Raw genomic sequence first — 26,217 nt, forward strand, 5'->3', positions numbered from 1 at the left:
CGCAAACGTTATCGCATCTACAAACTAGGGGAAAGATTTATGTAATTTTTATTGTTTTTTTTTTTTTTTTACTAGTAATGGCGGCGATCTGCAATTTTTAGCGGGACTGCGACATTTCGGCAGACACATTGGACCCCTAACTGACATTTTTTACACTGTTGGGCGGTCATAATGGGGTTAATTGATGGCTAACACATTACAATCCTCTCCCCTTGCTTCATCTACTAACTGCTGCAGGAAGACAGTTGTCATTGTGGGTAAAGACAAAGCACCCGAGGAATCCCCATCATCCGAATCATCTCTGTTCAGGCCGATTTATCAAACTTATATAAAAATGAAAGTCAGCCTTTTACTGGTTGCTACCGGCAACAGCAGCTCTCTTCCCTTGCCCGTGCTGAGACGTTTCGCAGCAGCTGGAGGGACCCGAGCGTCTGCAGAGGAAATAATTCCATTCGCCTTGACTCCGGCAGAAGGATTTCTATAGCAAACCTCAGAATCTAATCTCTGAAAGCAGAGCCGCTATTGGAGACCCTGACCGGCTTTATCTTCCATCCAAGGTCTGGACAGTCCGGGAAAATCCAAACATTCCTAGAACCGTATCTCAGCCTTCCAAAAACAGCCTCACCGCCTTAACCTCCCTTCATCTCCGACAACCATTTCCTGAGAACAAGATGGCGGCCGTCCCAGACCACTGCCAGCGGCGCTGAACTTCATTCACTCCAAGTTTATAGAGACTTCCTTCTGATTATTAATAAAGATAACCGCCTCTCGCTTTTATCAGGCTCTTTATTAAAGGAAAATCTCTATAGAGATACCAAGAAAACGTCTGCGCCGCTCCTTCCGGAACTTCAATACTTCCATCTATTACAGATTCCATTTCAGTCTTCAGATACAATTTTCTAGGGGAAATAATCTTCTTCCCCCACCCACCAATATAAGAGGGTCCTTCCCCCCCACCCACCAATATAAGAGGGTCCTTCCCCCCCACCCACCAATATAAGAGGGTCCTTCTCCCCCACCCACCAATATAAGAGGGTCCTTCCCCCCCACCCACCAATATAAGAGGGTCCTTTCCCCCCACCCACCAATATAAGAGGGTCCTTCTCCCCCCACCCACCAATATAAGAGGGTCCTTCTCCCCCACCCACCAATATAAGAGGGTCCTTCTCCCCCCACCCACCAATATAAGAGGGTCCTTCTCCCACTACCCACCAATATAAGAGGGTCCTTCTCCCCCCACCCACCAATATAAGAGGGTCCTTCCCCCCCACCCACCAATATAAGAGGGTCCTTCTCCCCCCACCCACCAATATAAGAGGGTCCTTCCCCCCCACCCACCAATATAAGAGGGTCCTTCTCCCACCACCCACCAATATAAGAGGGTCCTTCTCCCACTACCCACCAATATAAGAGGGTCCTTCTCCCACCACCCACCAATATAAGAGGGTCCTTCCCCCCCACCCACCAATATAAGAGGGTCCTTCTCCCCCACCCACCAATATAAGAGGGTCCTTCTCCTACCACCCACCAATATAAGAGGGTCCTTCTCCCACTACCCACCAATATAAGAGGGTCCTTCTCCCACCAACCACCAATATAAGAGGGTCCTTCTCCCACTACCCACCAATATAAGAGGGTCCTTCTCCCACCAACCACCAATATAAGAGGGTCCTTCTCCCACCAACCACCAATATAAGAGGGTCCTTCTCCCACCACCCACCAATATAAGAGGGTCCTTCTCCCGCCAACCACCAATATAAAAGGGTCCTTCTCCCACCAACCACCAATATAAGAGGGTCCTTCTCCCACCACCCACCAATATAAGAGGGTCCTTCCCCCCCACCCACCAATATAAGAGGGACCTTCTCCCACCACCCACCAATATAAGAGGGTCCTTCTCCCACTACCCACCAATATAAGAGGGTCCTTCTCCCACTACCCACCAATATAAGAGGGACCTTCCCCCCCACCCACCAATATAAGAGGGTCCTTCTCCCACTACCCACCAATATAAGAGGGTCCTTCTCCCCCCACCCACCAATATAAGAGGGTCCTTCTCCTACTACCCACCAATATAAGAGGGTCCTTCTCCCACCACCCACCAATATAAGAGGGTCCTTCTCCCGCTGACTGCCAATATAAGAGAGTCCTTCTCCCACCACCCACCAATATAAGAGGGTCCTTCTCCCACCACCCACCAATATAAGAGGGTCCTTCTCCCACTGACCACCAATATAAGAGGGTCCTTCTCCCACCACCCACCAATATAAGAGGGTCCTTCTCCCACCACCCACCAATATAAGAGGGTCCTTCTCCCACCACCCACCAATATAAGAGGGTCCTTCTCCCACCACCAACCAATATAAGAGGGTCCTTCTCCCACCAACCACCAATATAAGAGGGTCCTTCTCCCACTACCCACCAATATAAGAGGGTCCTTCTCCCACCACCAACCAATATAAGAGGGTCCTTCTCCCACCAACCACCAATATAAGAGGGTCCTTCTCCCACCACCCACCAATATAAGAGGGTCCTTCTCCCACCACCAACCAATATAAGAGGGTCCTTCTCCCACCACCAACCAATATAAGAGGGTCCTTCTCCCACCACCCACCAATATAAGAGGGTCCTTCTCCCACCACCCACCAATATGAGAGAGTCCTTCTCCCACTACCCACCAATATAAGAGGGTCCTTCTCCCACCACCCACCAATATAAGAGAGTCCTTCTCCCACCACCCACCAATATAAGAGGGTCCTTCTCCCACCACCCACCAATATAAGAGGGTCCTTCTCCCACCACCCACCAATATAAAAGAGTCCTTCTCCCACTACCCACCAATATAAGAGGGTCCTTCTCCCACCACCCACCAATATAAGAGAGTCCTTCTCCCACCACCCACCAATATAAGAGGGTCCTTCTCCCACTACCCACCAATATAAGAGAGTCCTTCTCCTACTACCCACCAATATAAGAGGGTCCTTCTTTTATTGATCTCTAATGCAAGAGAGTCCTTTTCTCACTGACCACCAATGAAGGATTGTTCTTCCCCCACTAAGAACCAATGTAGGTGGGTCCATCTCCCACTAACCGCCATTGTAAGAGGGTCCTTCTGCACTAAAGGCCAATGTAACAGCATTCTTCTATTACTGATTACTAATATAAGAGGGTCCTTCTCCCACTGACCCCCAATATAAGAGGGTCCTTCTCCCACTGACCCCCAATATAAGATGGTCCTTCTCCCACTGAACCCCAATATAAGAGGGTCCTTCTCCCACTGAACCCCAATATAAGAGGGTCCTTCTCCCACTGACCCCCAATGTGAGGGAACACTGCAGCTTCCACTGTCTGTTTCTTCTCTGACCATTCTTCTTATTCTTCCTCTTATTATTATTATTATTATTATTTTTATTGAATTGTTATGAGGGAGATTCCTATATATCCCTTCCCTGCCCCCTCTAAGGTCCCCGTCAGCGGAAGATATAATAATTATTAGGGGGGGTTCCCTGAGACTTGAAGGTTATTTTCGGGGTTGCTCCTCGTTGGGATGGTCGGGAAGTGCTGATGCAGGCAGTTGATTTTCTCCCTTTAAATATCCAATACACTTTAATGAGAACCCCGATTTCAGTGAGGTCCCCGCACACTTCCCCTCCTCCGGCTTTTTATAAATCAGCGCTGATGTTTCCCACAAAAGACAAATCATTTCTCTGTTACTGACAGAAACATGAAGAGAATTATCCGCCTCTGACAGATATATATCCCTGAAAAATCGATCTATTCCTCGGAGCGTTGTACCAGGCCGGGGCGAGAGCGAAGAGGAAAGTCATCTCTGGAAGAAGGAAGTTTGAGGACACAGAAAAGTGAAATCTCTCCCGAGACTTCGAAGGAAAACTTTGCACTCCATCTTATAATGAAAGCCAGCTGAAGTGACTGGGTGGGGATCACTCGTGACTGCGCTGTCGCACCGTTCAATAAACCGCAACAGGCTGGCGGTAATTCCATATGTCCGATCTTTATGTCCAGTCCTCGCTTCAGTTTCTCAACAAGGATAAAGGAACTTCAAACTTAAAGGAGAAGTCAGGAAAAAAAACAACAACAAATAGGGCAGCAAATATTAAAAAAGAAAAAGCAACTTTGTCAACAATACTCCTGTTCAGTCTGGAGCTGTCCCCCTGCAGTAACTCCTTTCTGCCACTAGATGTCCCCAGTTTTCCAAGATGAATGACTACCAATGTCATCTAACACGACTCCGCCTACTGGGGGTGTGTCATCATACTGGCCTGGGCTGAGAATACGGTGTTCTAAAATTTTATCGGACCCATGAAAATTCCGGACCTCGTCACTTCCGGCTGGTGCGAGCCCCAGTGCGCATGCGCACAAGGTCCGAGGAAATTCTAAGACTTAGAGAACAGCTGATTGAGAGGAGGAGGGGCTGAGGTGGGACGCACACACCGCCGCGGGAAAATTGCTGTCACGGGCGAACCATATGTGCTAGAGACCCCAAAATTGTATCGCAGGTAGCCAAGACGCTCCCCTACAGCTGTTAAAAGTTTGGGGTCTCGGGGATGAAAGGGTGCGGAGCAGTGGTCCCCCGTTCTCGGGGTCACTGCTCCGCGCCCTTTCATCCCCGAGACCCACGGGGTCACTACTCCGTGCCCTTTCATCTCCGGGACCCCAAATTTCTATCAGCTATAGGGGAGCGTTTTGGCTACCTGCGATATAATTTTGGGGTCTCTAGCAGCTTTGGTTCGCCCGTGACAGCAATTTTCCCACGGCGGTGTGTGCGTCCCTCCTCAGCCCCTCCTCCTCTCAATCAGCTGTTCGCCAAGTCTTAGAATTTCCTCGGATCTTGTGCGCATGCGCACCTGGGCTCGCACCAGCCGGAAGTGACGAGGTCCTATTTTTTCACGGGTCCGACAAAATTTTACAACACCGGCACTGAATGGGGTCTACTAATCACAGTGTGGCCGTAAAGGACCACCCCCAACTGGAGTGGAGTCCGGACCCATGACGTCACTGAACCCTCCAGAAGACTCTTGGTAAAAAAAGGTTTGTACACACCACAGGTAAAACAGGTATTGAACACGTCATCATTTTTTTAGGTAAATATATTTCTAAAAGTGCTATTGACATGAAATTCCCCCCACATGTTGGTAACAAGCCATGCAATCCATACATACAAAGACACCAAAACAAATCAGTTCAGAAATGAAGTTCTGTGTAATAAAAGGGAATGACAGAGGGAGAAATTATTGAACACATGAAGAAAGGGAGGTGCAAAAAGGCATGGAAATCCAAGACACCTGCTGAAATCTATCAGTAATTAGAAAGCAATCCTGCAAATTAATATCAGCCGGTTCAGTCTCAACTGATGGCCTATAAAAACATGTCTCATTACCAATGTGTCACATAAGAAACATCTCATGATGGGTAAAAGCTCTCTCATGATCTTTGCAGCCCTATTGTTACAAAGCATACTGATGGCATTGGTTATAGAAGGATTTCTAAATGTCTGAATGTGCCAGTGAGCACTGTTGGGATCATAATCTGGAAGTGGAAACAACATCATTTCACCATAAACCGGCCACGACCAGGTGCTCCCCACTAGAGATGGGCCAAACGCCCCCCTCTGTTCTGTTTGCAGCAGAACCCCCCGACAAGGGGAAATGTTCTAACTCGAACCACAAACCCCATTGAAGTCTATGGAATTAGAACAGGAAAAATCAAAAGTGCCCATTTTGAAGGCTTATATGCAAGTAATTGACTATAAAATGGGTATAGGGGTCTGTGTATGGGGGTCCAGCTACTGTCCTGGTGGACATGTATTAATGTAAAACATTTTTTAAAAACAATCTTTTTTTAGGAGCAGTGATTTCAATGATGCTTAACGTGCAGCAATAAAAATGAAAAATTTCCCTAATTATAGTGCCTGGGGGGTCCCCTTTGTCTGCCTGTAAAGTGGTGCATCTGTACCATGTATAGAACCTGCTGCAGCAATAATGATATTTATAAAGTAGAAAAACATTTTGTAAAATCACCTTTAAATTAACTCAGGGTCCCCCCCAAAATCAATACTAGACCCTTATCCAAGCACGCAGCCTGGCAGGCCAGGAAAATTATACCCCCCCCCCCTCCTGAACCATACCAGGCCACATGCCCTCAACATGGGGGGAGGGGGGGTGGTGCTTTGGGGGAGGGAGGCTGTTCTCCCAACAACCCTGTACTGTGGTTGTGGGGCTTCTGGAGGCGGGGGGCTTATCGGAATCTGGAAGCCCATTTAACATGGGGGCCCCCAGATCCCGTTCCCCCCCCATGTGAACGAGTATGGGTACCCCTACCAATTCACAAAAAAAGTGTACAAAAAAATAAATAAAAACAGATAGATAAGTTTTTGACAAATCCTTTAATAAAAAAACAAAAAAACCAATGTCCCTCAATGTAAATCTATGGTTGATCACGCCGCCCACCGCACCGCCGAGCCAAAAGAAAAAAAAAAAGCTCTGCCTTCTAGGACAGCCGCCCAATGAATTCCTCCTCCATGCTTTGACAGTTCATAAATAGGTAAGGGTGGGCCCACCTGGCCATGTTGCCTATTGGCCCCGCCCCTTATGATATCACCAGCCCAGCATGCACCGGTCTGTGATGTTATGAGGTGGTGGGGGTCACCATGTGACGTTGCCAGGTGGCCCCGCCCCTACCTGTATAAGAACTGTCAAAGCACAAAGGTGGCATTTGGCAGGCGGCCGTCCTGGAAGGCAAAGCTTTTTTCTTTTGGGTCGTGTGGGAGGGATTTGTGCTAGGATGGGGAATTGCGAGAGGGTACTTTATGCTGAAGGGGAAGATTTGGAGTGGGGGAGGAGAGGAGAGTTGTGCTAGGAGGGGGAATTTTTTTTTGGATGGGGGATTTGTGCTGGGGGCATTTGGGGAAAGAGAGGGCTTGAGCTGGGATGATGGGGTGGGGGCAAAGGTTTGTGCTGGGAGGGGGTATTTTAGCAGTGGGACAGATTTGTACTGGGAGGGGGAATTATGCCAAGGGGGAGGGGATTTTCACTGACACATAGTGCTTATACATCTTTGGGGGGGGGGGGGGGGCACAATTTGGCTTGTTCACCCTGGGCGGTAGATGACCTTGTCCTGCCACTGCAGATCACACGACTGCACTGACCAATAAGCATGCTTTTAATGCTCCTTTTTTTCTAGGATACATAAAGCAGAAATTCTCATTGGCCAACATGGTCATGTGGCCAGCGCTGACCAATGAGCACTTGCCATTGCGAGCCATATGCTGCACTACAGCCTGTGACGCCGTTTTCAGAATTTTTTAAGGGTTGGGCTGTTAAAATGGCTGAAGAGGAAATTGGAAGATAGGGATCATATAAGGTACACTGCATTACCAAAAGTATTACCAAATGTACCCCAAACTCGCTCATCCATGTCTTTATGGACCTTGCTTTGTGCACTGGTGTGCAGTCATGTTGGAACAGGGAGGGGCCATCCCCAAACTCCTCCCACAAAGTTGGGAGCATGAAATTGTCCAAAATGTCTTGGTATGCTGATGCCTTCAGAGTTCCCTTTACTGGAACTAAGGGGCCAAGCCCAACCCCTGAAAAACACCCCCACACCGTAATCCCCCCCTCCACCAAATGATTTGGACCAGTGCACAAAGCAAGATCCATAAAGACATGGATGAGGGAGTTTGAGGTGGAGGAACATAACTGGCCTGCACAGAGTCCTGACCTTAACCTGATAGAATAACTTTGGGATGAATTAGAGCAAAGACTGTGAGCCAGACCTTCTCATCCAACATCAGTGCCTTACCTCACAAATGCTCTTCTGGAAGAATGGTGAAACATTCCCATAGACACTCCTAAACCTTGTGGACGGCCTTCGCAGAAGAGTTGAAGCTGTTATAGCTGCAAAGGGCGGAGCCAACTCAATATTGAACCCTACAGACTAAGACTGGGATGCCATTAAAGTTCATGTGTGTGTAAAGGCAGGCGTCCCAATACTTTTGGTAATATAGTGTGCATACAATGGGGACCAGAGGGGTGGGGAGGGGGTTGTGAGTTATTTTTTGGGAATAGGTGAACTAACTCTTCAAAAAATGATTCTTCTTTTGTTGAGTAGAACACCCCCCTCCGGGTGATCCATGCACATTGCAGGGATTATAACAAATGCTGTGACAGATTTTTTGTTGCTCTGAAGAAATAGCTGTGTGTTCCCCCATGACCTGTGCGGACCGATTCTGAATGGGAGGGTCTGGTTTATTATAATCACCTGGTGCACTCTCAGTGTTCTGATGAGGAAAGCTGCTGGGTCTGCATCCCTTTAGGAGTATCTCACTAAAACTAAAACTCCTATTGCAGGGGATGCCTAGAATCTTAGTGCAGACTTCTGGGAATATCAGCGAACCAATCACACAAGCAGGAAATGACAATTCTGGGGGCGGTCCGTACACCATCTGTATACAGAACATCCTCCATACTGCATTTTACAGTAAATTACAGAGCTGCAGACTGAAAAGGAAAGTTCATTTTTAATAAAATTAAATGACATCATGGCTTGTGTAGCAATTGTATACGTTATATTATTTTTTTAGTGGTGGGGGAGGGGCCAACGCTGGTTTGAATGGCATGTTGTGCAGTGGCTAGTTTTCCTATAAAAAACATTTTTTTTCTCCTTCGCCCATCCCAGGTTTTACTTTGTTCCTCGCAGAGCCCATTGAAGACCAGAAACATACAATAAATATATTTATTCCCGCACTCCGTGTTTTGTCTGGAATTTTCCTTTCAGGTCCTCCAACCATTTCAGTCTCTCCGACCAACTTGAAGAGAATCCGAAGTGCGAAGCCCAAAAATCACAAACCCGACTCCTGGACGGCTGCGGCTCGGATCGGCCAACCTGGAGAAGAAAAACAATTTGTCCTCATGTAGACCCGGCGCGACCAAAAGAAGACTTGGAGAACGTTTCTTGTAGACACGAAAATAAGAATTCTCTGAGAACAACGCGAGAAACAGAAACCTCTTCATATTTCATTCTGAGCCTTACAACCAATTTAAATAAATCACTGAATTTGTTTTGTTATATTATATATGATAAGTACAAAAACATTTGGTGGTGTTGTGTAGTCCAAATCAGAAAAGCATCCTTGGGTGACAACACTGCTCCTCCATAGATACAGAATCATAAGCGTTGTCGCAGACCAGTAACCATCAAGGAAAGACCTTTTTTTGGTCAAGGATAAAATCCTTTACACATTTCATAGAACTACACTGACCACTGCCATGGAAAGGTGAACTGGGACACTTTTGAAGCCAAATGGTTTTGTGCTCCTCTGGTGCTTTTGGTACTTACCTTGGTGAGTAGACCAGTAACTATCAAAGGAAGACCTTTTTTGGTCAAGGAACATACAGATAACATCCTCTACACATTTCGTGGAACTATATTGGCCACTTCCTCAGGGAAGGTGAACTGGGACACTTTTGAAGCCAAATGGTTTTGTGCTCCCCTGGTGCTCTTGGTACTTACCTTGGTGAGTAGACCAGTAACCATCAAAGAAAGACCTTTTTTGGCCAGGGAACATACAGATAACATCTTCTACACATTTCGTAGAACTACATTGACCACTTCCTCAGGAAGGTGTACTGGGGCACTTTTGAAGCTGCAGTGTGTTGTACTTCTCTGGTGCTCTTGGTACTTACCTTGGTGACTAGACCAGTAACCATTAAAGAAATATGTTTTTTTGGTCAAGGAACATACAGATAACATCCTCTACAGTCCAGGGATCCTCAAACTACGGCCCTCCAGCTGTTGTGGAACTACACATACCATGAGGCATTGTAAAACTCTGACATTCACAGACATGACTAGGCATGATGGGAATTGTAGTTCCTGAACTGGAGGGCCGTAGTTTGAAGACCCCTGCTCTACACAATTTGTGGAACTACATTGACCACTTCCTCAGGGAAGGTGCACTGGGACACTTTTGCACTTTTGAAGCTGCAGTGTGTTATACTTCTCTGGTGCTCTTGGTACTTACCTTGGTGAGTAGACCAGTAACCATCAAAGAAAGACCATTTTTTGGTAAAGGAACTTAGAGATAACATCCTCTACACATTTCATGGAACTACACTGACCACTGCCATGGAAAGGTGTACTGGGGCACTTTTTAAGCCAAATGGTTTTGTGCCTCTCTGGTGCTCTTGGTACTTACCTTGGTGAGTAGACCAGTAACCATCAAAGGAAGACCTTTTTTTTTGGTCAGGGAACATACAGATAACATCCCCTACACATTTTATGGAACTACACTGACCACTTCCTCAGGAAGGTGTACTGGGGCACTTTTGAAGCTGCAGTGTTTTGTACCTCTCTGGTGCTCTTGGTACTTACCTTGGTGAGTAGACCAGTAACCATCCAAGAAAGACCTTTTTTATGGTTAAGGAACATACAGATAACATCCTCTACACATTTTGTGGAACTGCACTGACCCCTGCCATGGAAAGGTGTACTGGGGCACTTTTGAAGCCAAATGGTTTTGTGCTCCCCTGGTGCTCTTGGTACTTACAAGACATGAGCCGAATGACCACCTGTTCGGTTCGTTGCAGAACTTTTGAACAACCGAATAACGAACCCCATTAAAGTCCATAGGATCCGAATTGGAAAAATCAAAAGTGCCCATTTTAAAGGCTTATATGCAAATAATTGGGCATACAGTGGTTACGGGGGTCTGGATACTGCCCTGGGGGACATGTATCAATGAACACAAAGTTTGTAAAATACATCATTTTTAAATGAGCAGTGATTTATTGTTGCTTAACGTAAAACCAAAATGAGAAAAAACTATAAAAATTAAAAATTCCTCTAAATATAGTGCCTGGGGGTTCCCTTAGTTTGCCTATAAAGTGGCTCATCTGTACCATGTATAGAACCTGCTGCAGAAAAAATTACATTTTTCCATTCAAGCTTTCTATATTTTAGAAACAATGGTTCGGGGAGCCAGTCTGTATCATGAGGTCACAATGTAGTGCACTCAGAACAAGATTAGATTTTTCTTGAATAAATTCTGGTTTCTGTTTTGCAGACTTTGAATAGAAGGAACAGGTGCGGATAAGTTGGGCTTCGGGTGTTGGTGGTGCCTTCACACCGTAACCCTATAGAGGTACTCTTGATGAAAGCTAAAATTTACCTTGCTGTCAACAATTTAAATGATATGAGCTGCACAGATGAATGAATAGGAAGCACTTACAGGCTTCCTATTCATTCACAAACTACTATGCTTCAGTGATGAATGGACATTGGTTTGATTGCTTACATTGTTCATTCAGAACAGAAAGGGGCCCCTTCCTACCTGATCCCCCTGCAGCACCACTGGAGGGAGGAAGATGAATAAAAGCCATCAGTGGCTAGGAAGTGCTTACAGGCTTCCTATTCATTCACAAACTGAAGCGTAGAAAACTTTGTTTACTATGCTTCAGTGATGAATGAACACAGATGCGATCAGTACCAATTGCTCACTGTGCGTATTCAGAACAGAAAGGGGTCAGTAAATACTTTTTTATCGACTCCTTTCCACCTGATCCCCCTGCAGCACAACTGGAGGGAGGAAGATGAGGAGAAGCCAGCAGAGAATAGGAAGTGCTTACAGGCTTCCTATTCATTCACAAACTGAAGCATAGAAAACTTAGTTTACTATGCTTCAGCGATGAATGAACACAGATGCGATCTGTACCAATTGCTCACTGTGCGTATTCAGAACAGAAAGGGGCCAGTACATACATATTTACCGACCCCTTTCCACCTGATCCCCCTGCAACATAACTGGATAAGGAGAAGCCAGCAGTGAATAGGAAGCACTTACAGGCTTCCTGTTCATTCATAAACTGAAGCATAGTAAACACATTTTACTATGCTTCAGCAATTAATGGACACAGGAGCGATTGGTACCAATCTCTGTGTTCATTCAAAAAAGGAAAGGGGCCAGTAAATGACATTTACCAGCCCCCTCAGCCTGATCCCACTGCAGTGCAGCTGGAGGGAGGAGGAGAAGCTGGCAGCGCTGCAGGGAGAGAAACAAGAGGATCGGTGTCTGCAATATGGCAGTACAGCCGTTCCTCCTTCTCAGCAAGTGCCAGGGCCCCCTTTTGAACTAATAGGACCAAGGCCTGTTACAGGAGGGCCGGCTGTAGTCCCTTATCAGTGGCCCTAACGCACGGGGGTGATTAGGGTGTGCCCAGGCACACTCGGCACACCCCCTGCGCACGCCTATGCCCAGCTTTCAAATCATCCGTTTTGGATTGTTTAGCACATTGCTGCACTCCAGAGGCTTTGTGTTCTTTTCTCCATTCTTCGGAGGACCATCACTTTGCTGAAGGCTTTTTTTCTGCTTTGAGCCAAAGAGGATCTGCAAGTCCTCCCAGGACGGCTCTGGATATTTTCATCTGTCTTACAGTCAGGCCTCTCTCTCTCTTTTTTTTATATGAAGCTCTTTCTAGACTTTCTCTGCGGCTTTTGGCTTTCTAGGAATTGTGAAAGCTCTGAGGAGCAGCGATTCTATAGATAGAAAAGTCTCCCCCACCAGACAGACTGTGGTTGTAATTATCGCAGTGCACAAATATGGCCAAAGCTTGAGTCCGGTGTCAGGCGCTCCTTTCCTTCATCTTACACTCCAATTCCAGAGCTCAGCAGCTTTCTAAAGTTACCGGAGTTCTTATTCCAGCAGCCAAGGCAGCCAGATCCATTATGTAACACTCATTACAATGAGAGTCTATATGCAGGAACATGTCCGCGCTGCAGAGCATCTCCGCTTCACTCCGCTTGGAAGACCTTTCCATGGCGGGCTTGTTGGTGGTTGTTGGTGTTGGAAATGACAACATTTAATGTTATTGTGCATTGCCAGCTCAAGTCCTGTGAAGCTGATTGGCTATAGGACGGTCTAGACCTAAAAAAAGCCCAAAAACAAAAATCTTTTAAATATCGCAATTTACATTTAATGTGGTGGCTGCATTCCTTTCCTTTTTTCCAGACTTTTTTTCTTTTTACCAGGTAACCCTTAAAACTCTGTGTAGCGGAATGGACACTAAGAGTGTGGTTTGTGTTGAAAGAGTGAGGGAGTAGTGTCCCTCAGGAGATGGGTGGGGGTTTGTTATTGTTAAATACCTGCATTCCATTGTTCTATTGTTCCTGTGAGTAAGGTTATTATGGGAGCTGTGTGTGGGATGGCTCGAAGAGGGAGGGGTTTTCCTAGATTGTAGATCCCTTGTCTTTTCAATAAACAAACTTAGTCTAGTTTGACTTCCAGAACTGTGTGTCATCCAGTTACTGGGGGGGATTTTGCCTTGGATATTTTAGTACTTCCTCAGCTCCAAGGATTATACAGCGGAGATACCTAGGCTGGGTATTGGAGCTCCGTTACACTCTGGTCCGACCACATCTGGAGTATTCTGTCCAGTTCTGGTCGTCAGTCCTCAGGAGGGATGTGTTGGAGCTGGAGAGAGTCCAGAGAAGGGCAACTAAACTAATTAGGGGATTGGAGGACCTTAATTATGAAGAGCGTCTGCAATCGCTTGATTTATTCTCCCTGGAGAAGAGACGTCTGAGGGGGGACATGATAGCAATTTTTAAATATCTCAATGGGGATCTCAGCATAGAAAAAAAGCTGTTCAGTCGCAAGGATTGCATGAGGACTCGAGGACATACAATGCGATTAGAGGAGAAGAGATTTAACCTCAGGCAACGTGGGGGGTTCTTTACTGTTAGGGCTACAAGATTGTGGAATTCTCTACCACAAGAGGTGGTTTCTGCGGGAAGTATGGTGGCTTTCAAAAGACTCTTAGACTTACATCTCAAGGATCAGAACATTCAGGGGTATGAGAGATGATTACAGCCACACACACCTACACAGGGGGAACTGGATGGACTCTTGTCTTTATTCAACCTCACCTACTATGTAACTATGTAACTATGTAACCCTGCGAATAACATAATCCCTGTCTATTCATGGCTACACTCATTTCTCCACTGAATCTTTGGTGGAATCCATGGCTGGACTTCCAACATGTCTGTCTTTTTTCATCTCCGTTACATGGATTGATGGGATTTGTAGTTTGCACACAAAAGATAAAGATGATTGTGCTTTCTTTCCAGCTCACAGGAAGGGACAAGGACATTGCATTTCTGAAAGCATCAGCAGGTATTTTTGGTACTAGCTGAAAATTCAACCACCACATTTAAGGATTGGAAACTGCAATAAACGACATGTTTGTTTTTGGGTTTAAATATCCGATAATTCTTTGAGTGTAGTAATGCTCTGATTTGAGGAAGGTTGGCTAGACTTCCTGTGGCTAGACTTCCTGGGAAGGCTCTAATGCTCTGATTGGATGAAGGTTGGCCCAGACCTGCCAAGAAGGTTCTCATGCTCTGATTGGATGAAGGATGGCCTAGATCTCCTGGGAATGTTCTAATGCTAAGTTTGAATAAAGGTTGGCCTAGACCCACTAGGAAGATTCTAATGCACTGACTAGATAAAGGTTGGCCCAGACCTCCTGGATAGGTTCTAATGCTCTGATTGGATGAAGGTTGGCCCAGACCTATTGGGAAGGTTCTAATGCTCTGATTGGACAAAGTGTGGCCTAGACTTACTGGGAAGGTTCTAATGCTCTGATTGGATAAATGTTGGACCAGACCTGCCGAGAAGGTTTTAATTATCTGATTGGATGCAGGTTGGCCTAGATCTCCTGGGAATCTTCTAATGCTAAGTTTGAATAAAGGTTGGCCTAGACATACTAGAAAGATTCCAATGCTGTGATCGGAGAAAGGTTGGCCCAGACCTCCTGGGTAGATTCTAATACTTAATTTCGATGGAGGTTGGCCTAGACTTACTGGGAAGGTTTCAATGCTTTGATTTGACGAAGGTCGGCCTAGATCTCCTGGAAATAATCGAATGCAAAGTTTGAATAAAGGTTGGCCTAGACATACTAGAAAGATTCTAATACTCTAATAGTAATGCTCTGATTTGATGAAGGTTGGCTAGCTCTCCTGGGAAGGTTCTAATGCTCTGATTGGATGAATGTTTTCCTAGACTTACTGAGAAGTTTCTAATGCTCTGATTGGATAAAGGTTGGCCTAGATCTCCTGGGAATGTTCTGATGCTAAGTTTGAATAAAGGTTGGCCTAGACATACTAGAAAGATTCTAATGCACTTACTGGATAAAGGTTGGCCCAGACCTCCTGGATAGGTTCTAATACTCCAATTTGATGGAGGTTGGCCTCGACTTACTAGGAATGTTCTAATGCTCTGATTTGGCTTAAACTTACTGGGAATTGTCATGTACCTGGTTGGTGAGCTTGGCGTGCGGGGGAAAGTCTCTTGTACAGCTCTGGCTCGGGGGCCACTGATGGTGAGACAGTAGCCACTGGAGCACGGTGGGGTAAGAGCGCCTATGATCAGTCCAGTAGTCTGTGCAGGTAGCTGTGCCGTCAGGATAGCTGGAAGCAGGCAGTCTGGCTTGGCTTGGTTGATGACAGACTGTGGATGCATAGCAGAAAGCAGGTGCCAGAAGATGCAGAGCTGGACTGAAGGAGCCCATAGCAGGCTGGAAGAGTTGGAAGCAAGGTCAGACGATTCGGGTCAGTAACAGACGGACAGATCAGGCATATATAGCAGACAGCAGCGTAGTCGGGTCACAGGCAGAATGGGCAATGGATGCAGGATCAACAGGTGCCGCAGGCAGACACAGAAACCGAGATGAAGCCAGGGGTCAGGACAAGTATCAGACAGGAATGGCCGGGAGCAAGCCGAATCAAGATCAGAGGTCGAACGCAGGAATCAGGAATGCAGAGACAAACACGGAAGGCTGTAGAACAAACAGCAATTAGCCAGTGCTGAAGCTCTGTTTAAAGAGGCTGTTTGGCGCCAGCCTTGGTGACACATACGTGTTCTCATTCGCACATGCATGTTTTCCCACATCTGTTCAGCTCGTTCTTGGCTGGAGCATGTGCATATGTGTGCGCCTGAAAACAGCATATGTGCTATGGCGAGGCCTTTCCTGAAAGGAATGTTCTAAAGCTCTGATTGGATGAAGGTTGTCCTACATTTCCTTAGAAAGGTTCTAATGCTCTCAATTAATAATGTTTGGAATAGATCTCCTAGAAATATTCTAATGCTATGTTTGAATAAAGGTTGGCCTAGACATACTAGAAAGATTCTAATTCTCTGATTGGATGAAGGTTGGCCTAGACCCCCTGGAAAGGTTCTAATGCACCAATGTGAGGAAGGTTGGCATAGACCTACTGGGAAGGCTTTAATGCTCTGATTGGATGAAGGTTGGCATAGACTTACTTGGAAGTTTCTAATTCTCTGATTAGGTAAAGGTTGGCCCAGACCTGATAGAAAGGTTCTAATGCTCTGGTTTGATGAGGGTTGGCCTAGATCTCCTGGGAATGTTCTAATGCTCTGATTGGATAAGGTTGGCCCAGGGCCATCTTACTGAATGGGCACGCTGGGAAGTTGCCCGGGGGCCCCACCTGCCCAGCAACACAGCCCCAGCCGAGCATTAGTCCTGATTCCCGTGTGCATTCCGCTTCCAAAATTAGCAGGTGGCAAGCGCCTGCCGGCCCTGTGCTGCTGTCAGGCCACTTGGGCTGTGGGGGGGGGAGGGGGAGCCCACAACTGCAGGAATGACTGCCGCCTCCACGGGAACAGGCACACATAGTACAGTCGAGTCTGACTCCCGCCCGTGTGTGTTCACCGGACCCAGCCGCCAATCATGGAAGCTGTCATTAGCCTGGCACTGCTGTACCAATAAATATCGCCTTGTCGTTAATTTGCATTTTTATTCTCTTGGGCGATTGTGCAGGCGGGGCCCCAGTGCACTGCATTGCCCGGGGCCCTTTATTGCTCTTAAGATGGCACTGGGTTGGCCTAGACTTACTGGGAATGTTCTAATGCTCTGAATGGATGAAAGTTGGCCTACTAGGAAGAATGTAATGCTCTGATTGGATAAAGGTTGGCCTAGATCTCCTGGGAATATTCTAATGCTCTGATTGGATGAAGGTTGGCCTAGATCTCCTGGGAAGATTCTAATGCTCTGATTGGATGAAGGTTGGCCTAGATCTCCTGGGAAGATTCTAATGCTCTGATTGGATGAAGGTTGGCCTAGATCTCCTGGGAAGATTCTAATGCTCTGATTGGATAAAGGTTGGCCTAGATCTCCTGGGAAGATTCTAATGCTCTGATTGGATGAAGGTTGGCCTAGATCTCCTGGGAAGATTCTAATGCTCTGATTGGATGAAGGTTGGCCTAGATCTCCTGGGAAGATTCTAATGCTCTGATTGGATAAAGGTTGGCCTAGATTTCCTGGGAAGGTTCTAATGCTCTGATTGGATAAAGGTTGGCCTAGATCTCCTGGGAAGATTCTAATGCTCTGATTGGATAAAGGTTGGCCTAGATCTCCTGGGAAGATTCTAATGCTCTGATTGGATGAAGGTTGGCCTAGATCTCCTGGGAAGATTCTAATGCTCTGATTGGATGAAGGTTGGCCTAGATCTCCTGGGAAGATTCTAATGCTCTGATTGGATAAAGGTTGGCCTAGATCTCCTGGGAAGATTCTAATGCTCTGATTGGATAAAGGTTGGCCCAGACCTTCTGGGGAAAACCTTAAAGTGACTCTTTTGCTATTTTAAACAAAAAAAAAAAGAAAATACTTTCTGCAGAAGACATACTTACCAATCCTACTGCCCACCCTGCTGAACTCTGTTGGGTTGAAGAGATATTCTTGCTCCAAGATCTTCTGCATTCAACCCATTTGGGACTGTCAGGAGTTGGTACCCCCCCCCCCCCCGCTGCATTCTTCGGTTTCCTCTGCCAGCCTCTGCATATCCAAAGAACAAAGTAATGTCATAGGAGACGGTGGAAGGAACCAAACTCACAGCGGGGGCCCAGGCACCCAACATGCCAAAAGGTGTGCCAAATGATTGTGCTCTTTAAAGCGGAGTTCCACCTAAAACAAAAAAAAATACATAACAATCCCCCCTGGACTGTCAGGGCTAGTACATTCCACAATGGATGCCTCTGATCTGTCCCGGGTCGCATTTACCTTTTAGGAGAAATACTTACCTTGAACATGTATTGTCCAGCGCTGCCATCTCAGGTGTGGGCAGCTGAAGCCAGCGCATCCTCTTCTGCGTCCTCTTCCGTCCTCTTCAGTCCCACAATGCACTGCACCGGCCCCGCCGTCACTTCTGGGGCTGCAGCGTCATCCCTGCACAGTGGCAATGCCCAGAAGCAGTTTAGCAAGGTATGATGGCGCATGCACCGGAACTGACGCCAGGGCCGGTGCCGTCGCATTGATTCCTGGGAGTGATGACGTTCAGCTCCCAGGAATCATTGCAAAGCGGAAGTGACGGCGCGGCCGCCGAGGGGAGGAAGTGGAAGTAAGGGAAGTATATTTTCTTCTAAACCAGGTAAGTAAAAAAAAATAAAAATTGCGATTATCCATTTGTTTTTCAGGTGACCCGGAGCGAGAAGATGGAGGTAAGTATAAATTTTAGGGTGGAACTCCGCTTTAAGAAAAGAATATCTCTTCAATCCAGCAGAGCCCGGCACCCATCCTCAGGATAAGACCTGGAAGGGGGAAGCCTGGATTTGGGACGGATTCTCCCGGCTGGAGAAAACAAAGGCAGCAGGAAAGAAACATAAATTTCATCTTTGTTAGGAAAATGTACAATCTGACCAATTATAGAGCCGATTCCTCCCCCGCTATCCCACAACACACGCCACTTATATACAGCCGACCTATCATCTTCCTTCATCTTCCTATCCCTAGACTGTGAGCTCCCAGGAACAGGGATCCTACTGAGTCTTGTTACTGCTGAATAGGATTTATATTGACTTCTATAATATGTGTGTAGAAGATTCAGTGCTGAATAAATTAACTTGCAATGAGACCAGCAGCTAACACTCAAGGGCAATCCAACTCCTTCAATGAAATAAATAATAAATAGTGTAGCGCAGTCTATGATAGATTATTGGGATTCAATCATTGGATAAAACACTTTAAACCAATAATAAATATATTAAATATATTAAAACATGTCTAAAAAGGAGATAGTCCATATAAGAGGCGATAACAGTCGGTAGAGGTAAAAAGTCCACTTGTGATATGGTGAAATAATAACAGGTGTGACTCTGGTGCTCAAATCCCTCCACCAAGGACTCCGCCTCCTCTTGCACTGACAGTGACATCTAAAGCTGCGAGGTCCTCCGTCTCTGGAATAGAAAGGAATCGAGTGTGAGTTGTACCTGCTGCAGCGATATCCTTATTTGTGCTGACAAGTGCTGGAGTCTTGGTCTTGCCTGTATCGGAGCAACACGAGTTGGTTACCTGTGGAAATTGTTTATGCTTTCTGGCCCTGCAGGGTCATGTTTTGGAGGTGAGAGGCAGATATTGCTTGGTGGAGGGATTTGAGCACCAGAGTCACACCTGTTATTATTTCACCATATCACAAGTGGACTTTTTACCTCTACCGACTGTTATCGCCTCTTATATGGACTATCTCCTTTTTAGACATGTTTTAATATATTTAATATATTTATTATTGGTTTAAAGTGTTTTATCCAATGATTGAATCCCAATAATCTATCATAGACTGCGCTACACTATTTATTATTTATATTGACTTCTCACTGGAAATGTTTTATGCATTTGTATTACATGTCCTCCATCACATCACATACCCGGGGGGGGGGGGTGTCCTCCATCACATCACATACTGGGGGGGGATGTCCTCCATCACATCACATACCCGGGGGGGGGGGGGGGGGGGGTGTCCTCCATCACATCACATACTGGGGGGGGGATGTCCTCGTTCACATCACATAACCGGGGGGGGGGGGGGTGTCCTCCATCACATCACATACTGGGGGGGGATGTCCTCCATCACATCACATACCCGGGGGGGGGGGGGGGTGTCCTCCATCACATACTGGGGGGGGGATGTCCTCCATCACATCACATACCCGGGGGGGGGGGGTGTCCTCCATCACATCACATACTGGGGGGGGATGTCCTCGTTCACATCACATAACTGGGGGGGGGGGGGGGGTGTCCTCCATCACATCACATACTGGGGGGGGGTGTCCTCCGTCACATCACATACTGGGGGGGGATGTCCTCCATCACATCACATACCCGGGGGGGGGGGGGGTGTCCTCCATCACATCACATACTGGGGGGGGATGTCCTCCATCACATCACATACCCGGGGGGGGGGGGGGTGTCCTCCATCACATCACATACTGGGGGGGGATGTCCTCGTTCACATCACATAACTGGGGGGGGGGGGGTGTCCTCCATCACATCACATACTGGGGGGGGTGTCCTCCGTCACATCACATACTGGGGGGGGATGTCCTCCATCACATCACATACCCGGGGGGGGGGGGTGTCCTCCATCACATCACATACCCGGGGGGGGGGGGTGTCCTCGTTCACATCACATACCCGGGGGGAGGGGTGTCCTCCATCACATCACATACCCGGGGGGGGGGTGTCCTCCATCACATCACATACTGGGGGGGGATGTCCTCGTTCACATCACATAACCGGGGGGGGGGGGGGGGGGCGGGTGTCCTCCATCACATCACATACCCGGGGGGGGGGGTGTCCTCCGTCACATCACATACCCGGGGGGGGGGTCCTCTGTCACATCACATACTGGGGGGGGGGATGTCCTCGTTCACATCACATAACCGGGGGGGGGGTGTCCTCCATCACATCACATACCCGGGGGGGGGGGTGTCCTCCATCACATCACATACTGGGGGGGGATGTCCTCGTTCACATCACATAACCGGGGGGGGGGGTGTCCTCCATCACATCACATACCTGGGGGGGGGGGGTGTCCTCCATCACATCACATACTGGGGGGGGATGTCCTCGTTCACATCACATACCCGGGGGGGGGTGTCCTCCATCACATCACATACCCGGGGGGGGGGGTGTCCTCCATCACATCGCATACCCGGGGGGGGGGGGTGTCCTCCATCACATCACATACCCGGGGGGGGGGTGTCCTCCATCACATCACATACCCGGGGGGGGGGGTGTCCTCGTTCACATCACATACCCGGGGGGAGGGGTGTCCTCCATCACATCACATACCCGGGGGGGGGGTGTCCTCCATCACATCACATACCCGGGGGGGGGGGGTGTCCTCCGTCACATCACATACCCGGGGGGGGTGTCCTCGTTCACATCTCATACCCGGGGGGGGGGGGTGTCCTCCATCACATCACATACCCGGGGGGGTGTCCTCGTTCACATCACATACCCGGGGGGGGGGGTGTCCTCCATCACATCACATACCCGGGGGGGGGGTGTCCTCGTTCACATCACATACCCGGGGGGGGGGTGTCCTCCATCACATCACACACCCAGGGGGGGGGGGCACTGCATGGATAATAATGATAAATTCAATGTCTTTTACATAATATGAGTCTATTGAACATTTTCAGTACAGGGAATTGGAGCTTGTCAAAGGAACTGGCCTTTCAGATATACACTATATGGTCAAAAGTATTGGGACGCCTGCCTTTACACACACATGAACTTTAATGGCATCCCAGTCTTAGTCCGTAGGGTTCAATATTGAGTTGGCTCCACCCTTTGCAGCTATAACAGCTTCAACTCTTCTGGGAAGGCCGTCCACAAGGTTTAGGAGTGTCTATGGGAGGTTTGTCATTTGTCATTTGTGAGGTCAGGCACTGATGTTGGACAAGAATGCCCGTCTCGCAGTCCAATTCATCCCAAAGGTATTCTATCAGGTTGAGGTCAGGACTCTGTGCAGGCCAGTCAAGTTCCTCCACCCCAATCTCGATCATCCATGTCTTTATGGACCTTACTTTGTGCACTGGTGCACAGTCATGTTGGAACAGGAAGGGACCAGTTCCCTTCACTGGAACTAAGGGGCCAAGCCCAGCCCCTGAAAAACAACCCCCACACCATAATCCCCCCTCCCCCACACCGTAATCCCCCCTCCACCAAATAACTTGGACCAGTGCACAAAGTAAGGTCCATAAAGACATGAATGAGCGAGTTTGAAGTGGAGGAACTTGACTGGCCTGACCTCAACCCGATAGAACATCTTTGGGATGAATTAGAGCGGCTCCTTCGCCAGACACCAGCCGCTGCGTCCACACCCTGCCTTCAGGAAATCTCATGCCAACCAGGCTGAGACACAGACGAAAGGACGCATCTACAGGAAGCGGATCACCGGATGTCCTCATTGCAACCACTCAGCACAGCGGATAGGAAGACTCCAGACACATCTTTGCTATGCCCATGTCATATTTACCAAATGTGAGTGCTTTTATACTTTTAACCTAATAAATACTCAGAGCCTACTGCACTTAGAGGCGCCTTGTCTTTTTATCTTGATGGTTCCAGTAATCCATGTCCTTAGTCTGCTTGTCTTCAGCAAACTGTTTGCGGACTTTCTTGTGCATCATCTTTAGAAGAGGCTTCCTTCTGGGATGACAGCCATGCAGACCAATTTGATGCAGTGTGCGGCGTATGGTCTGAGCACTGACAGGCTGACCCCCTCCCCCACCCCTTCAACCTCTGCAACAATGCTGGCAGCACTCATACGTCTATTTCCCAAAGACAACCTCTGGATATGACGCTGATCACGGCACTCAACTTCTTTGGTGGACCATTCTTATACCACCTGGCACGATTCTCAAAATCATCAATTTTTGCGTTAGCGTCTTCTAAGCGATCTTGGAGATCAGTGATCATAGAGGAATTTTGCAGCACTCTGTGGACAGAATCATCTACTTTAGATTCAATGCTGTCCATCCCAAAGCTTGGAAGTCTTGTTTGAAATCGGAGGCTAATTTAGTGGCAGTTTTCTCCAATTCCCTCTGCAGCATATCAGCAAAGCGGGGAAGAAGAATGGAGTCTGGGAAGTATGGAAATGGTGCAGGTGGAGGCGTTGGAGACCCCTCAGGGCTGTCAGCATCTGCATCCTGTCCACTAGTTAGGCTGAGGAAAGTGTCTGCCATGTCCTGCCCAGAGCAGAGGAGGTGGGGAGGCCTGGCCTGGAGATTACAGAGGCTTGTGAGAGGGAAGGGACATAGGAAAGTCCGCTGGCTCACCTGAGGATGGATGGACCTTGGGGGAATCCTTGTTGCATGCCTCTGAGCCAGGGAGTTTGATTTTATCTCTCTGGGGCTGTCACTGTGGCTGCAGTTGCCCCCTTCCGGCATGTGTGCTGGCACCAGTCGCCATCTTGGGTCCTTCCCAGGTGCACGAGGCAGGTAGGGGGTTGGTTTGGGTCTTCCCCGCTGACCAGGATGACATGGATCGGGTCTCCGTGTTGTCCGTCTGCTGCCCCACCACTGTGTGAGCGAGCGGGGAGAGAGGGCCGCTATTGTAGGCTGTTTGTGCCGGGAGTGTGCGGAGCAGTTCAAGCTTCCATCGGCTCCGGCCACCCGCGCATGCGCTCTCCCAATATTTGTTTTTCATGCGGGGATATGTTTGCAGGCAGGTGCAGTCTATTTTCTCCACTGCAGGTGGTGCTCATCCACATTGGCATTGCAGGTGGAGAAGGAAGTCAAGAAGAACCTAATTCCTCGATGGTTTCATCGATCACAAAGCAGAAGCATGGATGCTGGCACCCCATGTGACTTTGGTGGCCATCTTGGGCCAGGCAGAGTCTATTTAAGACCCTGGCTCCCAGGTTTGGTGTGCGCTTTACATGTGGCTATAGAGTAGGGACAGGTCAACCCTCTGACGGGGACAGTGCTTAGCGGCAGGGAGAGGTTCAAGATGAGTAGGGAAAGTTCAGGGACATGCCATCCTATATAGAAGCCCCCCTCCTGGGTACGAACTGGCCAGGCCGCAGTTGACCCCTCGAGACACCTGAGACCTTCTGCTATTACTCATAGCTGTGAGTGTTCCCGCCGGGCTTGTTCCACTACAGTTCTGTTGTTTTGAGTGTTTTCTGCCACTGCACCAAGCTGGTCCTACCCACATGTTGGCATGTCTGCCCTGGGCTCTGGGTGACCCTGTCCTTGCACTGGCTGGGATGCAAAAGCTCGTCACTTGTTCTAAATGGTAAAGGTCCTCCTCCAGACTGGTGAGATCAGATCATAACATTCTATTCTAAAGATGCCAGATCAGATACTTGTCACCCGGGAACTTCGGGGGTTTTTTTTATTTTTCACCCCCATTGAAAATTCAGTCGGTGTCGGAGAAAATGTATTTTAAGAGTGAAATGTAGATTTTGCTCCGATCATCGATCGTACTTTGTGGTTTATTTGGCAGAGAGACATGAAAAAAATCGATGTAATGAGTTCCTGTGCGGCTCAGAAGCCAAATATCGCCTCCTGCGATATTCCGTGCCGGGACAGCTCCTCGCATCTCTTACCATTGGGGATGAGCACAACTGACAGATTTTTTCTCCAAAATGTTAACGTTCCTGCAAAACGCATCGGAGTCGGTTAAAAAAGGAAAATTTAGGTGGTTTTTGTTGCTTTCTAAGTTTGGAATTGGCTTTAAATCGGTCCTGAGAGTTATGGAATGACCCTTCAGCGACCCCCGACCTTTCCCTGCGCCAAAAACTCCTCCTTATAATCCTCATTATAGAAGAAAGAAAAAACCGGCAGGAAAAAAAAGTCCAATAAAAAACGAGAAAATTGATAAATACAAAAAAATACCAAATACTGTAAAATCAAAGAAACGACCCCAAAAAAACATCAAAATTCATTAAAAAAAAAAGGAAAACTTTGTTTCATGCAAATTTCAGATAATGGAATTCCGTGTTTTTATTTTGCTGAAAATATAACAATTGTGAAATCAATTTCACCAAAACCGCTCATCTCCTCACCGAGAGCAGGGGTCTCCAAACTGCGGCCCCCCGGGGCCAAAATGTGGCCCTTTGCTTCCCTTTATGCAGGCCTTGGGGCACTATTCCTCCCACTGACACCAATGATGGGACACTATTCCTCCCACTGACACCAATGATGGGGCACTATTCCTTCCACTGACACCAATGATGGGGCACTATTCCTCCCACTGACACCAATGATGGGGCACTATTCCCCCCACTGACACCAATGATGGGACACTATTCCTCCCACTGACACCAATGATGGGGCACTATTCCTCCCACTGACACCAATGATGGGACAATATTCCTCCCACTGACACCAATGATGGGGCACTATTCCTCCCACTGACACCAATGATGGGGCACTATTCCTCCCACTGACACCAATGATGGGACACTATTCCTCCCACTGACACCAATGATGGGGCACTATTCCTTCCACTGACACCAATGATGGGGCACTATTCCTCCCACTGACACCAATGATGGGGCACTACTTCTCCCACTGACACCAATGATGGGGCACTATTCCTCCCACTGACACCAATGATGGGACACTATTCCTCCCACTGACACCAATGATGGGACACTATTCCTCCCACTGACACCAATGATGGGGCACTATTCCTCCCACTGACACCAATGAATGGGCATTGTTTACTCCCATTGACCCTAAGACATTTTCTATTCTCACTGCTCACAGTCCAGCCCCCAAAAATCTGAGGGACGGGACGCCCGCTGTGTAGACCTCTGATTTAGCGCACCGCTTCCTCAGAATTAGTTTGGGAAATTCTGCATTCATGAGCAGAACCTTCCTTCGAGGATGATCTGATTTTCCTCTGGAAGAACTGATAAAGGGAGAAAATGTATGGAGCGGAGTCTACTTCTATGGATCATGGTGGCCATATTGCTGAGAAGAAAGTCCTGATTGGGCAAGAATGGAAAGTGACGTTCAGTAATGTTGTCATGATAATGATAATGAGGCATGGCAATATCTCAAAGGGGGGCAAAAATGTCAAAACCAGTGTTGAGTCCCCAAAGTTTTTTTGTTTGGAATCATCTAAAACAGAAAGCCAACACGTATTGGGACTTCCAAGGGGCCCCTTCACCAGAGACCCCGCCTGAAAGAAACCTTCTACAGCAGATAAGTCTTTACCTTTACCGATGATCCACCACCACCAGTCCACACACCTCACTTCTATCAACGCTGACTTATAGGGCGAGATCCTTCTTCTCAGCACTTTCCCATATCTTTCCCCATACACTTTCCCCAGTCCACTTCCAGAAGACTTCTCTTCTGCTGAGAGATTACTTTACCTACTCAGGATA

Source organism: Pelophylax lessonae (genome assembly GCF_965119305.1).
Source record: "Pelophylax lessonae genome assembly, chromosome: 13".
Classification (NCBI taxonomy): Eukaryota; Metazoa; Chordata; class Amphibia; order Anura; family Ranidae; genus Pelophylax; species Pelophylax lessonae.